At 41.4% G+C, this 16,983-nt stretch overlaps 1 long non-coding RNA gene across 1 annotated transcript in view; it reads right to left on the bottom strand.

The window, feature by feature from the left end:
- Positions 1-16,983, bottom strand: part of LOC129182514 (uncharacterized) — a 73,006-nt gene that overhangs the window by 53,719 nt on the left and 2,304 nt on the right. Inside the window, exon 2 of the long non-coding RNA XR_008570658.1 lies at positions 15,273-15,385. This is a non-coding gene — a long non-coding RNA (uncharacterized LOC129182514). The remainder of the gene's footprint in view (positions 1-15,272; positions 15,386-16,983) is intronic.

The following is a 16,983-nucleotide window of genomic DNA, read 5'->3' as shown; positions in this document are numbered from 1 at the left end:
TTCCTGGTGTGCACTGGTCAATACTGTAATGCCGCTTGTTGTGGGGAAGGAGAGACTCACGTCGCCGATGCACTTTAATGGCTTTATTAACAGCGGAGAACACTGCAGGACTTTACATCCACGTCAACATAAACACACTTCCCAACTCTCTCGAAACTCACAGCTAGCACTGAGCCTAGCTCTCCTGCCCACCGTCACTTCCCGTCACTTCCCGTCACTTCCTGATGAACTAAAGCTGTAATGACACTCTGCCGTATAAAAAGTAAAATATTAAAAACAAGCGTAAGACATTACTAGCACAGCTTTGTTCTGTGGGTCGTGGATATATTCTATCAGTTATTATTAAGTCTCTAGCTTCCTTTTAGTAAGTAAAAACCTTGGCTATGATTGCACTACATTGTCATGTAGACCTACAAAGTACACTTGGAAGAACAAGAGGTGAATAAATGTATTCCAACTGATGTGAAACTGATGAGGGGTGGGATTAAGTAAGCTTTGCTTCTTACTACTCCTTTTTGGACATGCAAAATTGTGAATTGTACTATGTGATGTGCTAGTGTTTGACTCATATGCATGTTCAGGATTAAAACCATGAACCATGAACCATGATAATAACAAGCCTAGTAGTGCTGTACAACTTTTATCCGCAGTCCGCAGTGCCCTCTACTGGTCAACATTATTATTATTATTATTATTATTATTTTCCCTTTTTTTTCTTTTTTTCCCTCTACTGGTCAACATTCAAACTGGACGCCAACCTGTCTATAGAGGCCACCTGTCTATAGCGGCCACTTTTGCAGACTCCCTCTAGTGGCCGTTATAGACAAGTTTGACTGTAGTTCTGCTATGCAATCTTGTTTTGTTGCTGCAATGAGACAAAGCCTGGAAGTGGACGGGCAGCTGTCGCTTCCTATGAAGTGGGTACAGTACTCTCTCACGTCCCGCTAACAGGTGAGGAGACGCCTATTGCGTTTGCTTCCACAACACTGAACAGGGCAGAGGCCAACCATGTGCAGCTGTAAAGAGAGGCGTTGAGCATCATCCTTGGTGTGCAGAAATTTCACCCATACCTTTATGGAAAGACCCTTCTCACGGACCATCGTCCTCTTACCGCCACCTTGGAACCACACACAGGAACACCCTCTCTGGCTGCATCAAGACTGCAGCGGCAGGCTTTGCTGCTGTGCGCTCACTCTTATGACGTCAAATATCGTAAGTCAGCAATGCTGATGGGTTGTCAAGGCTTCACCTACCCATCACCAACCGCAAAGCTTACACATTGGACATTTTCATTTCAAAGCTCTCAATTTACCAGTGGATCTATGTTCCCACCCTCATCTACGGTGATGAGCTTCGGGTCGTGACCGAAAGAACGACATCGCACATACAAGCGTCCGAAAAGCGTTTCCTCCGTAGGGTGGCTGGACTAAGATCCTAAGAGACAGGGTGAGGAGCTCGGCCATCCGGGAGAAGCTCAGAGTAGAGCAACTTCTCCTTCACATTGAGAGGAGCCAGCTGAGGTGACTTGGGCATCAAGTCCGGATGCCTCATGGACGTCTCCCTCGTGAGGTGTTCCGGGCATGCCCAGCCAGAAGCAGGCCCCGGGGCAGACCTATGTCACTCTAGAGGGATAATGTCTCACAGCCAACCTGGGAATGCCTTGCTGTCCTTCCTGGTTTAACTGGAGGAGATGGCCAGAGACCGGGAAGTCTGGATGTCCTTACTAAGACTGCTCCCACTGCGACCCAAACCCAGAAAAGCAGAAGAAACTGGATGGATGCATTTCTACATGAATTTACGGACCTTGTGATAGGCTTGTGTGTATGTACTTTATTTATCCCACGGCGAGGCTTGCTGCTTAAATATGACCACTGCTTAAATATGATCACTTCTTAATAGTTGGGGATTTTAATATTCATGTTTGTTGTGAAAACCTGACGCAAAAGTCTTTATGAACCTTATTGTCTCCTTCAGTCTCACAAATTCTGTATCTGGTGCCGCGCATGAAAAGGGACACACGTTGGACATTGCATTCAATAGAAGGACCAACGTTTCCCCAACTATATGGTGCAACTATTGTCATTTGGCCTCAATTTAAGTGTCACTGAAATCTGAAATGCAGGCATTTCTGACCACTTCCCATTCTATTCTGTCACGCTATCTTACTGTCAACCACAGGCGTGGGCACAATGAATAGTGACACTGCTTCTCAGTTCTCTGCTGCTTTTATGACTTGTTGTTGCATACCAGAGAGTTTTATTGTGATTTTGAATGAATTGATGAATTCTTATGCATTTTATGGACTTGGTGGCTCTGGTGAGAATAAAACCTTGGCTCAAAGAATCCACTCATGAACTCAGATGAGAATGCATATAGGCCGAAAAAAGATGGAAGAAAATTTAAAAAGTCTTTTAAAATACCAAATTGCTGCAAAACTGAAAAATCTCAATTTGTATCTTTGTTCATCTTAAATAACAGTCACAAATATCATATTCTTTTTACTACTTTGACTACTTCTTTTACTACCAGTTGCTGTCATACCTGGAGGCAAACGACATCACTGAAAAATTCCAGTCAGGTTTTAAATTTCGACACAGCACAGAGACAGCGGATTTAATTATCTGCTCTTAACTGTTGACTCTGGAAAAACGTCTGTCCTGTTGCTTTTAGATCTAAATGCAGCAGTCGACACATTAGATCATGCCACTCTTTTAGCATGGGCATAAGAGGCACTGCCCACAAATGGTTCTCGTCCTATCTGTCAAACAGGAGTTTCTCTGTACAACTTGGTCAGCACTCCTCCTCTGCGTTCTCTCTGAACTGTGGCCTGCAACAGGACGCCTACCCTATTCTCTATATATTTACTTCCCCTGGGAGCCATCCTTATAAAGCACACAACATATCCTTCCACTGTTTGGCTGGTGATCTCCAAATATATATACCACTGAAATCAACCACTGACTACATCCAGCCCCTTCTTAAATGCATCGAAGAAGTTCAAGCATGGATGGCAGCAATTTTTTTTTTATTAAACAAAAGCAAAACAGAGATTGTGGTCTTTGGTGAGCCAAACATTTTAAATGGTTTTAACGGTGCTCACTCGCCTCATCCTGCCACCCTTTTGCAAGAAACCTTGGTTTCATTATGGACTGTAATTTTAAAATGGACAAGCAAATCATAACAGTTGTAAAAGCTTTTTCCAGCTAAAACTTTTAAGTCAGGTCAAAAAATGCATACCATCTGCAGACTTTGAGAAACCAATACATGCTTTATTCACCAAGGCTGGACTGTTGCAATTAACTGTACACGAGCCTCGACCAGTCTTGTCTTCGTCACCTTCAGGGGCTGCAGAATGCAGCAGCCCGCCTACTGACAGGAAATAAACGCTGGGAGCACATAACCCCTGTGCTTGCAGCTACATACTGGCTCCCAAAGAAACAAAGGGTTAATTTTAAAGTGTTGCTGTTGGTTTTCAAATGCTTGCATGGAGTGGCCTCATTGTGCCTTTCTGAGCTTCTGCAGCCTCACTCCCCAGGTAAGGCACTGAGGTCTGTAGATAAATTGGTCTGTCCCCTGCTCTAGACTCACCACTAGAGGGGACAGAGTCTTATCTGTGGCGGCGCCAAAATTCTGGAACCACTGAAACACTTGAGCGCTTTAAAACCTTGCTGAAAACCCATCTTTTTTCACAGGTGTTCAAAGATAAAGCAAGCACATAGATCTTTATTTTTTTTTTACTAAATTTGCTCTCTGCATGCTATCGTAGTATATTTATTTATTTATTTATTGTTTTTTTAGATTTTATTGTTATTGTCTATATGGCTTGTGCAGCACTTTGGTCAACCAATGTTGTTTTAAATGTGTTATAGGAATAAACTTTGACTAATATCAAAATGTTTGCTTTTATTTGTTACATTATAACAGCCTTTTATAGCATCTTGCCCTAATTTATTTTATTAAAATTTATTTATACAGTGTGCTGCAGCCAATGAGCCATGAGCCGCAAATGGCCGATAGGCCGTACTTCTCCAGCTTTTACAGCTCTTCGTCAGGTCTGAGCATGTTACGTGTTGTTATTAGCTTACTTCGTGAGCTAATGCTGGAGGTTATGAGAGAAGGGGTGTGTTGCTGCAGCTGGAACTAATCAAAGTGTTGCAACGGACACTTTTATTGCAAATGTTGATCTGAAATTGGAGAAGTCATTTGTGGAGATGTTCTGTGCACCCTGTGAGTGAATCGTAAACACACAGGAAATAATGTTCTACAGGCAGACCGGTCCTGTCACCGGAGCTTAAAGATTTTTGATAGGTGCACGGGGGGCAGAGAGGTGGTGTAGCATACATTGGTGCATCGACATAGGAATATAATCCAGGTTTCGGAGACTCAACGGCAAACTGAAAAGGGCGAAATTCAACAAAATGCGTACCTGGTGTGCAGCAAAGCGTATTTAAGGGTCAAAATGTGTGTGTGTATGAAAAAAGCGTACATGTTGACATACTTAACAAATAGTGGACAATCAGGAGTCAAGGTAGTGCTGGGTGGACGCCTTTTAGGCCTTCTTAGGGCTGACACATGTACCACTCCCTCATATATACACTAAATCTGTTTTTAGGGGGGCACTGGAAAAGATAAGGCCAGTGAGTTAATGCAGACATACTACCGTAATCCAGTTTTTACCCCCCCCCCTTCGCATCCGCCAGCACCAAACAGCTTCCCGGTGCTTCTGCTGCATATCTGTGACAGATTAGGGCAGATCACCATGGATTACCTCCACCAGACACAGCCTCTACACACTGCCCGTAGACGCCCCCGTTTTACTACCTCCTGGAAGAGGGTTAGAGGAGCGGTGTATTTGAATATTAAATTGAATTGTTGAATTTACTGACATACAGAGTTGGAGAGGCATATCTACAAAAGCAAATTACTGATCTTCTTTGCATGATTCTGTATGGTGCCACAAGGGGGGTAACCTGTCATTCCTTTGGGACGCTCCTACAGGATGAATATAGGTCAGACCTTGTTGTTGTTGCTCTCTGCCTTTGATTGCTGGATAAAAAGGTGCCTATATTTCCTCTGCTAATGATCACTTTTTCTAAAAACAGGGGCAGCGCTCTGGAGCCGGAGCCAAATATCTGAGAGAGAACTCCTTATTACTGTATTTCTTTGTTCTGTTCTCAAAACTGTCTCCAATTTGGCACAGCCTAGTGGTGGGTTGTGGTATGACAGAAAAAAACCAAGGGGAAAAAAAGGGGGTTCAATCTCATGGATTTGATGAGTCTGTGCGATAAGTTGAAATTGATGGCTTGTAAGTCTTAAATGTTGCTTTTGATCATCTTAAGGGAAGTTTTTCATATTTGAACTTAATTTTAAACTTTTGGAGCCATTTTACATGGAGTTGATCAGTCCAGAGAGAATATTTAACACATTTTCATCGGAAGGCAAGCAGAATAAATCAGCAAAACAGCCTCAGTTCTTCCTCCACTCGCCTGACAATTTTACCATAGCAAAGTATTCAGCTCCAGGGTCATCATCGTCATCAAATGTTTGTTGCTTCAAAGAAAGCACGCTCTTAGTTTAAATTCCCCTCTTCAAAAGTGATATTACAGAAGTTCATTTAAATGGGGGAAGTCTGCTTTTTGTTGTTTTTTTGCTGGTTGATTTAAAATAAGTGAGCCGTTATAGTGTATAATTAAATTCGTTTGGAACAGATTTATTAGCACTCTTTCATTTGTGTGTGAATGCCTTGGAGGGAAGCTGTATGTATGGATGTGTGGTGATGGAGCAGGTGTACTAGACAGGAGGTGGTGTGTGTATGTGTGTGTATGCTTGCAGGGGTGGGGCGGGGTCGCAGACTAAGACCCCACCTGGACTCATGACAAGTGGGGACTGGCGGGGGGATGCGGACGCTAACGCACACTACAAAGGGCCGGTGGGGCGAGGTGCACAAACACCATAACAGCACCAAAGTCCTATTGTTCTGTCTACGTTTCATCTCTCCTCCTTCTCTCCAAATATTTGGAGGAACGCTCTAAATAACATGCTGGTACTGAGATTACTGTTCGTGTATATTGTTGAAAGGAACTCGGGCAGTCACATTTTTTGGCTCTTCAAAGACGCTTGCTTTGTTTTGTTTGGGTTTTGTTTGCTCCTGTATTTGAATCATGTACCGGGATTTCGTGGATATCTCATTGTTCCAGAATTTGGGATTGTTGGACGGCGGAGCACCGACTGGCTCATTTATTTTTATTGCATCATGTGACTCATTGTAATTACAGCACTCAGGCTAAAATGAGGCCAGAATTTCCCACTGTCACTGTTGTTTGTCAGGGATGATTCTATGATTAGATTTTAAACAGAACGCTGACTATACACATCTAGGGTGCTAATCTCATACCCCCCCAAAAATTTAATAGTATAAAGTACAAACCTGCAGCTCAAACGTTAATCTTGTGATCACAGGAGGGATGAGCGTGAAGCTCAGCAATGTTCCATTTCAGCATCATTTTATAGGCACATTTGATGGCCCTTTCCTGGGGACCCCAACAGTGATTGGACCCTGAGGGTACCCCTGCGGCACGGCCCTGTTGCCAGGGCCTGAGTGACAGCTCTAATGAAGCCTGCCATCACAGGGCAAGGGACCACTCCGGAGCAGGCGAGGCGGGAACTTCAATCGGCTTACGTGACGTCCGAAGAGTTTTGATTTCTCAGCAGTGGGGAAGGGGTAAAAAAAAGGGGAAGGGAACCCCTGTGGGAGAAAGGCTGCCTGCCTTTGAATACTTCTTCATTTACTGCATGTCAATTCTTGGTGCTGCAAAGAAGAGAGACATTGGGGGCTGCGGGGTGGTGAATTTTTCATAAGTAAAAAGAAGAAAAAGCACTAAGATCCTACTCTTATGGGATTAGGTTTGGGTTTCATCTGAATGCAGAATTTGCCATTCTAGATGGCTGTGGCAGTTCTTTACTATTAGTTGTTTATTAAGCAGTTTGGTTGATGGAGTGCAGCACTTTACTTGTGGAGAGAAAAACATGCTGGGGAACTGGGACTGAAGTTGTGTATCCTTCACTCTCTGAGCATGATATAAGTAAACTAATTCATTGAGTAAAAAACTATCGGTGAAGACTTTTTGACCATCAAGAAGTGAGGTCAAACCTTAAACCTGTGAGGTTTAAGGGCACTGAGGTTGGATGTGAGAGGGGTCCTGACTCATAATCCTAATTCATCCCAAAGGTGTTTGATAGGGATGAGGTCACGGTTCTCAAAATTCATCATTTTCATGGCCCTTGCTTAGAGCACTGGTCATCAGTCATGCTGGAACAGAAAGAGCCCTCCCTAAAGTGTGCAAAGTTCGAAGCATGTAGTGTAATTTTCCAAAATGTCTTGGTTTAGATTCTTGGGAGAGATAAGAGATCCAATTAAAATTCAAAATTAATAATATCAAATTAAATAATAGGTGTACCAATCACATGGAATAATTACACATTTTTCAATGTATTAATAATGCTAATGGCAAGTGCCGTATAAAGGGGAAAAGTCAGGACAATTCCAAAGTCCCTTGACGCAACGGGACCCAAAAAATAGGTAATGACTGGTAATAATAAAATTAGCTCCTATTTAATAAAGCGGGGCAACATGATTCCTAGCTGCACGTGTAGCCAGGAATTGTGGGTCATATCATATGGCTATATGCTATGAAAAAAGGAATCATAAAATCACCTTAATTTAGACAAAACATATTTGACTTACTTTTTCAAGAGAACATATATCACTGGTGAAACTTCACTGACACGCCTTCTTTAAAGAGACTTGGGATGTGAGAGAGTACATTGGTGGAACTTACAGGTAAATGACAGAGACCTGTGCGATGAATTCACTTATTTTTCAGGTTATTAGTTTAGCCTTCTGACTGTTACACACATAAGTGTGAGTGTTAGCCACATGGCTACATTAGCTACCGTATGACTGATGATCACACCGTGAGCCTCGAAAAGTCACATACTCCGTCAAATGCTTGTTCTTCAAATGCCGTATTAAAGTTTTTTAACGTGCTACCCCCGCAAGATACTTTCCGTGGAATGTGTTGGTGGTTAAGGTCCACACAGCAGACATGATTGTTATTGTGGGAAAAGTGGGAGGACAACAGTGCCAAAGATGTTCGGTAGGTTAAGCCACTACACTGCACGAAAGGATCGCAATAGTGCTAGCCACTGGTAATCGGCTTTTGTGATCTGCGATTCGGAGTTGAAAAGCATTTATCGCCATATGACGATCTCGTGATTTTCCTCGGCCGATACTGATCTGTTGCCGATCGATCGAAGCACCTCTACTTGCATCATTATTGGACAATCTATCCAGGAGTACATAAGTAAAAAGCCAAGTGCAATTTGACAAAATGATCCTACATCAAACACTATCAAATAACATCCTAACATACATGTTGAACCCAAGACGGAGCTCATTGCTCATTGTTTACCTTGATTTTACTTGTTGTTACATCATCACAATTATGTTGATCAGGCTGTTACCTGATTTGGTCATTTTGGCAATTGAATCTGACTAAGATCGGATTGCTTTCTCAACAAAAATGAAACTCGTCAAAAAGTTTCCTCGGAACTCTGCACTGGATTTCTATCATACCCAACTAAAAAAAATACACAGAAGGGGAAACAAACTTGATAATTATTATACAGTGGAAGCTCAGTTACGTAGTCCCCGGTCATATTCCCTGGTAAATGTACTTCAACCGAGGCAAATTTGTTTGCATGAATTTTTCAGTTTATGTAAAAAAATTTACGCAAAAAAATTGGTTGAATGTTGAAAAAATGTTGCCTCGGTTGAAGTACATTTCCCGGTCAGCATACAATAATATGGCGCACATCTTGTTGTGTTATTAATACACTACGTGAGTCAAACTGTGTTCGTAATGTATTTTTCGCACAAAATAACCCTCAATGGAACGAAAGAAAGCTGCATGCCAGTTGCATGCCAATGCAAGTCCAAGCAATTTGATCAAGAAGGTGAGAAACACTATTTCATTCAAGAAATAACTCGTAGCAATGTATTAAAGTGTGATCTGTGTGGATGTCTCTTCTCCTCCTCCCTCGCTGCTCGTCATTGCTGTTTGTGTCAACAAAAGGTCTTCAATCAAGGTAAAAATGACGTAAATGTGAATTTCTACCTTTCATTTCTCATTTATATGTATTTATTTTCTGCATGTAAAACTATAATTGTAAAACTATTTTTTTCTAAAAAGGGTTTTGTGTTAACATTTTTGGGTGCCCGAAAGGGATTAATTGAATTTGTATTATTTCTTATGGGAAAAATTAACTCAGAGTTATGTTTAGATCTGAGTCGGATCTTCTGGAACAAATTAATTAAACTAACTGGGGTTCCACTGTAAATGTTCTTGCAGTTGGTTTATGAGTGTGTAATGATTATTTTGTTCATTTGCTTGACTGCATTTACATTTTACATATACATATTAGGCCTAACTCACAAGCGAGCAGTCTTTTTTTTTTTTTTTTTACCACGTACATTCCTTTGGCCTCCCTGCGACGTTGAACAGCAGCCGACCCCCAGAAAACTCATTGCCACTTTGTTCTATTATTCACCATTTCTGGCTTCAAAATTCTCTGGCATCTCCATGGGGGTTGCAGTAGAGGATGGGAGAGAGATGGGAAGTCTCGCGTGCCGCCGAGAGTCTGTTTACTCCCCGGCTTGGACCGCACAGTCCACTGGAGTGTACAACCACTCCCTGCGCTTCCATGCTCACACGAGTGCCATCAAAAAGAAATCAAAAAAGATTGGTGCCAGCCATTTGTTAATCGCATGTTCTCTGGCATGCTTTTGGAAAGTATTTGCTAAATGAGAAGTCTGACATTTCTGAGGGCAGTCTATGACAACTATGACTCAGAAAAACAAATGACTTGGCTGCAGTGTTGTTCTTGTCACTCAGCATGCGTCTTTCCGTCGTCACCAGTGTGACACAGTCAGAGAACCCGCTCAGAATGCTCATTTGTACCAGCATAAATAGTTATTTGAAAGATAAAAGCAAACATGTTTGTTTTTTGTTTGTGTTTTTTTAAGATCGTCTCGACTCCCCAAAGGCATTTAGAGCACTTTGGTAATAAGGCGAAGGGTTTAGCGGTACTGTAGTGGGGAAGTGCAGAGGATGCTTTGATGTGCTCTTAGATGAAGCGATGTCTACAAAAATACATGCAGCTCAACTAGACGGGCTCCTCTCAGCTGGCCCGTCCTCTCTGGTCCCAAACCAGCATGAAAGACAGCAGCGGGAGGCTTGTATGGACGTTGTCAACAGCTTCACATAAACATTCCCCTGCAGATACACCAAACGGGGAGATTTTTTTCATATGATCTTGTCTGTACAAACTTGGAAATGTCCCCCAACACAACAAGCTAAACTTCTTAAAAACTGAGCTTTGATAAACTGCTCTGTTTTAAAGAGATTCGTGAAGTAGGCAGCACTTGGAAGTATTGCCCCAGGGATTGACAACGTGTCAGTGAGCTAGAGAAAAACTTTTGGTTGCAGCATATTATGACAATTTCAGTGCTCAGAGAAGTAATATCATAATACAGCAGGTACAATAGGTTAAAAAATACCTAGTACCTCTAACAGTGTGACTAATGTGGTTCATTCATTGAATGTTTCATGAAATGATGCATGAATAACCTCATCTAAACAAAGCAAGTTACTGCACATTAGTAGCCTGCAGAGCTGCAAACACACAAACCCGCTGGTGATCGGATACTGACCTCTACTGGCCGCCTTAGTAATACTTCAGTACTATCAGGGAGCATTAATTATTCCATGCACATTTACACATTCAAATTACATACATTTTAAATTCTCATGAACACAATGACAAACATCCATCCATCCATCCATCTTCCATGCCGCTTATCCTCACTCGGGTCGCGGGGTTATGCTGGAGCCTATCCCAGCTTCGGGCGAGAGACAGGGGACACCCTGGACTGGTACAGTGACAAACATTTCAGATAATGAATAAATAAATAAAATGAATAAATACATGTATTTGTGATTCCCCTCCCCCAACCCTTCACACTCACTCACTCACACACACACACACACACACACACACACACACACACACACACACACACCACATGTTCAATAAAAATATAATGGCAACCATTGTTTTTCTCTCATTTTTTATGAACTAAACTCAAAGAGCTAAAACTTTTTCTATGCACACAAAACACCCATCTCCCTCAACTCATTGTTCACAAATCTGTCTAAATCTGTGTTAGTGAGCATTCATAATACATCCACCTCACAGGTGTGTCACATCAAGATGTTGATTAGACACTATAATTAGTGCACAGGTGTGCCTCGGGATGGTCACAAAAACTGAGGTGGGGGTAAGAGTTTATTTTCCTTTTCCCACGAAATTTTCCATATTTTCAAATGTCGGCAGCTATACTATACTGCTGGTTGTATCCAGCAGAGGCGCTGTTGAGTCAGTTTCAACTAGTTTTCTGTCAAAAGAAGGTCAACGTGGCGTCAACTATGAGAAGTTGGACTACAACCATGCATATCTCTGTTATTGAAGTTCCCCACGAACAGCATAATCAGCTCAGTGTGATATATATTATTAAAAAAAATATTTATTGATGGTAATTTTTTCCCATAATTGATTAAGTAAAATGCCCATTCGTAGTAACTATATAAATCTGTGATAAAAATCTCTTTATCACAGATAAATTAACAATAGATTTGATTTATTTTATAATACAGTGTAAGTCTGTTAGTGCCAATATACAGTATATTGTATGTGATACAAACCCTTGAAACATTGCTTCATTATTCATACACTGCAAAGGCAGGCGTTGTTCCAGCGTCTTCCTTTTCAAGTAGCCACAATTCAACACAACACACACCATGCTCAAAGAACACTGGGGGGCCAAGAATGTGAATTATATATGGATGAATAATTAATAAATAATAACAAAGAGGGCTCAGGGGAGACACGGCTTGGTCAATTAGGAGAGAAATGAAGGCGAGCGGAAGAGGTTCAGCAGCTGATCTGATCATGTTGTCTTATCATTATCAGGGCCCGTCAGACACAATTACCTCAGTGCAGCGCTCCCCGCTACTTCAAACAGAAGACGGTCTTGGAATGGAAGATACTTTTGACACTCTCTCTTACCTCTGCATCTCAACTCCATCACATACTAATCACACAATGTAACGACAGTCAAAATGGTTACTTTAAATCACATTAAAAGAGGTAACAGTAGGGGTGTCACGAGGCAAGACGATACACGAGATTGTACTTTTAAGAAAAGTACAATGAAAAAAAAAATTAAAAATATATGACAATATATTGCAATCTACTATTTTAATTACACTCCTCTGCACTCTGTGTGTATGCTACCGGCCCCGCCTCCACACATCGAGACAAAGTAACTGTATGATTGACAAAAGGGCTCACTCCGATCATGCCGTTGTTCTATGGAACGAACATGCTAAGGTGCTAAAACCAATGCACAGAGTGAACCTCTTCTTGCCTGTTTGGAGCCACATGGCAATACATGCACATGGCAATACAGTCGTCCCTTGTTTACAGCGATTACTGTAAAGAGCCCCAGACATGACCGCAATAAATGAATTTCCGCGATATAGGATTCAATGTTAATAAATGAAATATTTCGTAGTTACAGCATTAAAATCTGGTTATGACTTTCTAAATATGGTTTTAAACATTAGAGCCCCATGGACATGAAATAACACACCTAAAGTCAGCTTTACACTCTGATTATTCATTGTTTACATCACATTGTGCAACTCTTATGCTGCAGGGCGTGAGACAGCCACTAGCTAGCAAGCTAGCTAACCAGTTAGCCTCTCATTTATTTCTTCTAACCTTAAAAAGCCAAAAACTTTTTTCACGCTATCATGTCGGACATGCCATAGCTGACTTCACAGGGTAATGTAATGTTTCATCAATGTTTTGTGTCATTACTGCCACCTAGTGACCAGAATACCACATATCACTTGTATTTCAATATGTTTTGACTAATGATAGAACATAGTCTACTGTGAAACAGCGATCGTTAATTAATTCATTTCGGGAGAACCGCAAGGGAGCGATTTATCGAACCGTGATACAGGGGCACCTGTAAAATAAAAAAATTAAAAAACAACTTTTTAAACTTCTTTACCATAATGCATTTCATCCAGCAGAGCAGTTCATTGGCCAATGATTGCCATGGTGGCTCGACAGCCATGGCTGCCACCAGCTCCCTGAGCTCATGAGCTCCCTAGGCATGGCAGCCATTGGCCAATGAACTGCTCTGCTGGATGAAATGCATTATGGGAAAGAACTTAAAATAGTATTTTACTTTTTTAAATTTTAAACTCGTACTGGTCCTTGTCTTGTATATTTCTTAGGTATACCTTTTGAGTGTTAAGTTGCTGTGTGATGATTTTAGAGTTCTTTGTAAGATGACACCGTGAGTCAGACTGTTATATTGAGTAATGACCTGCGATTTTCGCTCGATGCGAGTTCCCTTATAGCTCGTGATTGGCTCCTGCCAAAGAAAGAGCTACCGTTTCCTCAATGATTCGTGAGCAGCACAGTTTTTAAACGATTAGTAGTAGTTCTGAAGAACAGATGTCATGAGATTACAACATGGTCATAAATTAGCCTCACCGCTGTATAAGCCGCAGGGTCCAAAGTATACGAAAAAAGTAGCAGCTTTTACACCAGAAATGACCTTACTTGACTAATTTATTATTGTCCTAGGCCTAGTGCCCACAAGCCATTTTTTTCTCTGAACGAGAAATCTTGTCACCTTTTAATCGTGCAAAATCTTGTGACATGAGATCTTGTGACAACCATAGGTGATGATGTTATGACAAAGACAAACTGTATAAGAAATTAAACACATATAATATATACACACATATATATCTACAGTATATACACATCTTAACGTGCAAAGAAAATCTATAATATCCACAATGTACTGTATGTACTAATGTCAACATCGCATAACATTTCACATTTTAACATTTTTCCTTGCTCCTGTTCATAAATATGTTGACTGCAAGTATTAGCTTTTAATTGGACTATATATATACTGTATATATATATATATGTTTAAATTACGATATTATTTTTTCTCGCTATGTTTGTAGTGAGATGTTTCATGTTCATTTTCTTGTATAGTTAATGTTCAACAAGACCCTTACCTTGAATGTGCTCCTTTTGTAAAATGTGTTTCATGAAAGCCAAATAAGAAACATATACACACATGCACACGCACACACTAACAAAAGTTAACCTTTTACTGCTAGCTGAACTGAGGTGCCGCAAAGTATACCAACACCTTGCGTGATGTCATGCATGACAGCAGTTCAATGACCAAGATTTGTCTGCGTTGTGCTTCTCCCAGAAAATTTGTTCGAATTCCCAATTGTACCACCTCAGGGGCACTCAATTTTAGTTGTCCCACTATAGTTAAAATTTCTATTTAAATTTCAAATTCAAGCACCTTGACTTACATATACTGTAATGCATTTGTGTTTCAACAAAGAGCTATAGTGTAACAGAATTAGAATTAATGGGCTGTATATAGATATTTACAAAGTAATATCCATGTTATTAACTCTTTGTTTTACTACATTTAAAACAATGTGGCATGCATTGCTTTAATTTAATCTGTATGAGTAGTATAAACCATTTACATTTTTTCCACTGATTTACAGTAACTCATTGTGTGGGTTATTTATTTCAGTGCTACTGCATGAGCACAGGGTGGCAGCATAGCCACAAATTCCCACCCTTGAGGCTGTACAGTACTTTTAAATTGCACATTAATGATTGTCTGTCAAGCTGTAATTGACAAACTTAATGTCACTAACTTAGTCACATGAAAATATCAACATAAAACTAGCTCATGCATCCACAGTAACTAACACATATTTCTATGCGCATACAGACTGTGATAAAGCAGAAAAGCGGACTCATTAGGAAGAAATGCTTACTATAAATAACTTGTCTGAGCTATGCCGACCAAGGCAGCCTTCCTCAGACAGCCCTTGGCCAATGAGCTGAATAAATCTGACATCCTGTCTGAAATTCAATAAAGAGTCTGCCTCTATAAAGCTAGCGCTCATACTGATAATGTTGTTGTTGATTCTCTAAGTTTGGTCACACACTAACTTTTGTCTAAATGACAAAAAAAATATTAAGGAGCTTCCAAAAAGAAAAAGAGAAAAAAAACTAACCTGCTTGCCATAGCATATCGATCGGATCCAGCATTTTCCTTGGCCCTCCCAGTCTTCTCTCTGGGAGTATTGATGACTCTGCACTCACTGGCTTCACTCCTTTGGTGTGTAGGCTGCAGCGACAGGAACAGGCACAGGAAGTGAGATAAATGAACAGTTCTTCAGAATTACCCCAACTCTTGAGGCAACGATGAAATACAAAACAGTCATGTATCACACTACATTATTGGCATATTGGTTCAAGTGCGTGACACTTTTTTCCAATTCGCCACGGCTTCATAATTACAGCATCTGCTATTTGGTGACAGGTCACTTCGGCATCAGTGAGATTAGCAAATTACTTCAGCGCTGACTGCAGTGGTTAAGGGTTATTGATGAAAATAGAAGCAAAGAGTCCTGGATGGTTTGTGAGGGCGGAAAGGGACCAACACGGGTCATCAATCAGACTGATTAAATGTAATGACGTAATGATGTAGAAGCCAATGCTGCTTTCCATGTATCACTAATCTGCACTGAGTTGCAAAGAAAATACTTGTATTTAAAATTTTGCTTCCATACAAAATAAGATTGTCTTAGAATGTAGCAAGGGACTAATTTTGGGTGGTGGTGGTTGAAATAATTGCCTTGATTAACCCACACTAGTAAAATTTACAGTTTTCCCTTTGGTTTTCGTTGTTAAGTTGAAAAATACTACCCCTGTATCCATTCAGCCATCCATTTTCTATACCGCTTGTCCTCACTAGGGTCACGGGTATGCTGGAGACCATCCCAGCTGTCAATGTGGAGGAGCAGCAGCTCTACAACGAGCTTCTCCAGGGTGACAGAGCTTGTCACCCTAATTTAAAGGGAAAGCCCAGCCACCCTAAGAAGGAAACTCATTTCAGCTTTAACCCCAATCTTGTCCTTTCGGTCACTACCCAAAGCTCATGACCACAGGTGAGGGGAAGAACGTAGCTCGGCCGGTAAATTGAGAGCTTTGCCTTTTTGCTCAGCTCGTTCTTCACCACGACGGACCAATGCCGAGTCCGCATTACTGTAGATGCCCCACCAATCCACCTATCAATTTCGCGATCCACCCTTCTCTCACTCGTGAACAAGACACCAAGTTGCTTCAACTCCTCCACTTGGGGCAGGATCTCATGCTCGACCTGGAGATGGCACTCCACCCTTTTCTGAGTGAGAACCAAGGACTCGGACTTGGAGGTGCTGATTCTCATTCTAGCCGCTTCACACTTGGCTGCATCACCAATCCAGCCAGTGCTGAAGATCACGGCCCGATGAAGCCAGCAGGACCACAACATCAGTAAAAAGCAGAGACCCAATCTGCAGCCAAAAAAACCGATCCACTCAATCCAGAGGCGTGCCAATCAAGAGGCACCGCCCCCGATGTCCACATAATATTGCAGAGTTTGTCAATGGGATTGAGGAGATCTTCAAAGTATTCCTTCCACTGATCCAAAATCCCGAGTCGAGGTCAAAAGCACACCATCCCCACTGTACATGGTGTTGACCGTGCACTGTTTCCTCCTCCTGAGATGGTGGATGGTGGTACAGACTCTCTTCTCTTCATTTTCCATGGCTTCCCCAAACACTTCCCACATACAAGTTTTTGCCTTGGCAACCGCCAAAGCCATACCCCACTTATCCTAGCGGTACCACTCAGCTGCTTTGGTAGTCCCAACGGCCAAAAAGGCCGGATAGCACTCCTTCA

This window comes from Dunckerocampus dactyliophorus, chromosome 6, assembly GCF_027744805.1.
Source record: "Dunckerocampus dactyliophorus isolate RoL2022-P2 chromosome 6, RoL_Ddac_1.1, whole genome shotgun sequence".
In the NCBI taxonomy this organism is placed as follows: domain Eukaryota; kingdom Metazoa; phylum Chordata; class Actinopteri; order Syngnathiformes; family Syngnathidae; genus Dunckerocampus; species Dunckerocampus dactyliophorus.
The sequence above is the reverse complement of the archived record's forward strand: the minus strand, read 5'-3'. Positions and strand labels throughout refer to the sequence as shown.